Below are 4548 nucleotides of genomic sequence, written 5' to 3'. Positions count from 1 at the left end.
AGGGGAATACTGAAAGTGCCATGGGCTGCCAAAAGAACCAATAGATCCATTTTGGAAGAAGTGCAGCCAGAATGCTACTTGGAGGCCAAGATGGCCAAACTTCATCTCTCATACTTCAGACATATTGTCAAGAAGGACCAGTCGCTGGAGAAGGATATCATGTTTGGTAAGTTGGAGGGTTAGAGAAAAAGAGGAAGACCCCCAACAAGATGGAGTGGCCAAGTGGCAGCATCAATGGGCCCAAGCATGAGGTTGGCCCATTATTGGGTAGTGTTTCATTCTGTTGTACATAAGGTCACTATGGGTCGCTACTGACTCGATGGCACCTAACAAAAACAACAATCGATAATTACAATGAGTGTAAATGGATTAAATGCACCAGTTAAGAGACAGAGGGTGGCCAAATGGATAAGAAAACAAGATCTTTCAATATGCTGTCTGCAAGAGACACATCTCACATACAGAGAGAAAAACAAATTAAAAGTCAAAGGATGGAAAAAATATATACCCAGCTAATTGAAATAAAAACAAATAGGAGTGACAGTACTAATCTCTGCAAAATAAACCTTAAGGCAAAACCCAGCATAATAGATAAAGATGGACATTATCTCATGATTAGGGGACAATTGAACAAGATGATGCATGCATAATAAATATTCTCCCGATGAAAAAACTCCAAAATATATAAAGCAAGCACTAATAGACTTGAAGAAGGAAATAGACGAATCTGCAGTCATAGTGGATTATTTTAATACACCACTTTCAAAAATGGATAGAACAACCAGAAAGAAACTTGACAAAGACACAGAAGAACTAAACAACACTATCAGCAAATTGGATCTCATAGATGTGTAAAATGCATTCAACCCAACAACAGCACAATACACATTCTTTTCAAGTGCACATGGAACATTCTCCAGCATGCACCATGTCTTAGGCCAGAAAACAAATCTCCATGAATTAAAAAATATCAATATAGTACAAAGCATTTTCTTAGACCACAATATTATTAAATTAGAAATCAACAATAAGAAGACCAAGGAAATAAAGTAAAATACATGGAAACCTAATGACACCCTGCTAAAAAGCAAATAGATAGTACAAGAAATTATACGTGAACTCACAAAGTTCCTAGAAACAAATGAGAATGAAAACACAACATATTAAAATCTTTGGGACATGGCTTAAGTGGTGCTGAAAGGACAATTTATTGCAGTAAATGCACACATCCCAAAACAATAAAGAACCAAAATTAACACATTAACACAGCATCTACAACAGAGGGAACCCACAGCCACCAAAAGAAAAGAAATAATAAAGTTTAGAGCAGAAATAAATGAGATAGAAAACAGAAAAAAATATAGAAACAATCAATAGGACCAGAAGCTGGTTCTTTGAAAGAATTACCTAAATTGACAACAAAAGAAAAGATGGAGAAGACACAAATAACATGTATTAGCAACCACATGGGTGATGTCACAACAGAACCAAAGGAAATCAAAAAGATAGTAACAGAATACTATGAGAAGTTGTACTATAACAAATTTGAAAACTTAGAAGAGATGAATTAATTTTTAGAAAAACACAACCTACCTAAACTAACATACAGTGAAGTAGAAAACCTGAACAGACCCATAACAAAAGAAGAAATTGCTTAGGTCATCAAAAAATTCCCATCCAAAATTAGTCCAGACCCAAATGGCTTCACTGGTGAGTTCTACCAAACATTCAGGGAAGAGCTGTCACCATTTCTACTCAAATTATTCCAGAAGATAGAGGAAGATGGAAAACTTCCTAGTACATTTTATGAAGCAAGCATAACCCTCATACTAAAACCAGGGAAAGAGGTCACTAAGAAAGAAAATGATACTTCCGGTGGCATCCAGCATGTAGTACTGTGTCCTGAGATGGCTGCTGGTGGCAGTGATCCGTGGGCCAGAGATGTAGATGAGAACACCTCACAGTTGATTTTTCCCAAAGAGATTGAAACAGCTGAGACACTTCTAAATTCAGAAGTTCATATACTTCTAGAGCATCGAAAACAACAGAATGAGAGTGTAGAGGATGAAAAGGACTTTCAGAAGTCTTCATGAAAACTTTAATTTACACATCCCGCTTCAGTCACTTCTGAAACAGAGAGATCACTGCCAGTGTCCGTAGGTGATTGGAAATCCATAATAGGAGGAGACAAGCACAGAGAAAATTGTAGAAGAGTTGTTGGAAGAAAACTTCCCTAACATCATGAAAGACAAGAAGATAAGCATACAAGAAGCAGAATTAATCCCTAAAAGGTTAGATCTCAAAAGAAAATCACCAAGACATATCATTATCAAACTTTCCAAAATCAAAGACAAGGAAAGAATCCTGAGAGCAGATCAGGAAAAACAAAATGTTATCTACAAAGGAGAACCAGTAATATTAAGCTCTGATTTCTCAACAGAAACCAGGCAGGTAAGAAGGCAATGGAATGACATATACAAAACTCTGAAGGAAAAATATTGCCAACCAAGAATCATATACCCAGCAAAACTGTCCCTCAAATATGGAGAAATTAGTACATTATCTGATAAACAGAAATCAAAGGAATTTGTAATGACCAGACCAACTCTAGAAAAAATGGTAGTGGGTGTTCTTTTGCTTGAGAACCAACAGCAGCAGACAACAATGTAAGATTATAATATATGACAATAGCACACAGAATTCAATCCAGAAATCAAAATATTTAAAGTAAGAAAAAAAATTTACAAGATTGAAAATAGGGAACCAGAAATAACAGATTTTGCCATATTGGGCACCTGTTCACCAGGGCTGCTGTTAACTCTGGCAAAGTAGACCTTGTTGCCAGCAATGACCCCTTCATTGACCTCAACTACATGTTATACATGTTCCAGTATGATTCCACCCATGGAAAGTTCAATGACACTGTCAAAGCTGAGAACAGGAAACTTATCATCAATGGAAAGCCCATCTCTATCTTCCATGAGTGAGATCCTGGCAACATCAAGTGGGATGATGCTGGTGCTGAATATGTTGTAGAGTCCACTGGTGTCTTCACAACCTTGGAAAAGGCTGGGGCTCACTTGAAGGGTCGTGCCAAAAGGGTAATCATCTCTGCCCCTTCTGCTGATACCCCTATGTTTGTGATGGGCATGAACCATAAGAAGTATGACAACTCTCTCAAGATTGTCAGCAATGCCTCCTCTACCACCAACTGTTTGGGCCCCCTGGCCAAGGTCATCCATGACAATTTTGGCATCATGGAGGGAATCATGACCACAGTCCATGCCATCACTGCTACCCAGAAGACTGTGGATGGCCCCTCTGGAAAACTGTGGCTTGATGGCCATGGGGCTGTCCAGAACATCATCCTTGCATCTACCGGTGCTGCCAAGGGCTAGGTCATCCCTGAACTGAATGGGAAACTCACTGACATGGCTGTCTGTGTCCCCACTCCTAACGTGTCTGGTGTGCACCTGACCTGCCACATGGAGAAAGCTGCCAAATATGATGACATCAAGAAGGTGGTGAAACAGGCATCAGATGGACCCCTAAAAGGCATCCTGGGTTATACTGAAGACCAAGTCATCTCCTGTGACTTTAACAGTGACACCCACTCTTCCAACTTTGATGCTGGGGCTGGCATTGCCGTCAACAACCACTTTGTCAAGCCCATTTACTTGTATGACAATGAATTTGGCTATAGCGACAGGGTGGTGGATCTTATGGTCCACATGGCTTCCAAAGAATAAGAGTCCCCTGGACCACCAGCCCTAGCAACAGCACTAAAGGAAGAAAGAGGCCCTCAGCTGCTGGGAGTCCTTACCCCAACTCTAATCCCCCTACACACTGAGAAGCTCCCATCCTCAGTTTCCATCCAGACCCCTTGGAGAAGTGGAGGGGCTTAGAGAACCCAGTCTTGCCATGTACCGTCAACAAAATACACTATCCAGCCAAAAAAAAAAAAAAAAAAAGAAGAGTAAAGTGGGAACCCACAGAAGGGGGAAAAATCTTTTAATATTTTGCAATAACACATCAGAAAAGGGACTCATTTCTAAAATATATAGGAAACTACAACACCACTATAAGAAAAAGACAAATAACCCAATTAAAAAATAAGCACAGGACATGAACAAACATTTCACCAAGGAGGAGATGCAGGCAGCCAACAAACATATGAAGAAATATTCATGATCACAAGCCATTATAGAGATGCAAATCAAAACAAGAATGAGACACTGGGACACTCCTGCATTGCTGGTGGGATTGCAAAATGTTCCAACCTCTCTGGAAAGCAATATGGCGCTTCCTCAGAAGGTTGGAAATAGAAATACCTTATGATCCAGCAATTCCTCTACTTGGTATTTACCCACAAGAAATATGAGCCATAACATGAGTAGATATATGCACACCAATGTTCATAGCAGCACTATTTACAATAGCAAAAAGATGGAGACAGCCAAAGTGCCCATCAACTGAAGAATGGATAAACAAACTGTGATACATACAAATAATGGAATATTATGCTAACTTGAAGAATCACAAGGAAGC

At 39.4% G+C, this 4548-nt stretch overlaps 1 pseudogene; it reads left to right on the top strand.

Moving 5' to 3' along the window:
* The first annotated feature begins 1907 nt into the window (after window positions 1-1907).
* Window positions 1908-3749, top strand: LOC102816253 (annotated as a pseudogene).
* Window positions 3750-4548: the final 799 nt, after the last annotated feature.

Source organism: Chrysochloris asiatica, unplaced genomic scaffold (assembly GCF_000296735.1).
Source record: "Chrysochloris asiatica unplaced genomic scaffold, ChrAsi1.0 scaffold00118, whole genome shotgun sequence".
NCBI lineage: Eukaryota > Metazoa > Chordata > Mammalia > Afrosoricida > Chrysochloridae > Chrysochloris > Chrysochloris asiatica.
Note: the sequence above shows the minus strand (reverse complement) of the source record. Positions and strands in the feature narration are given on the sequence as shown.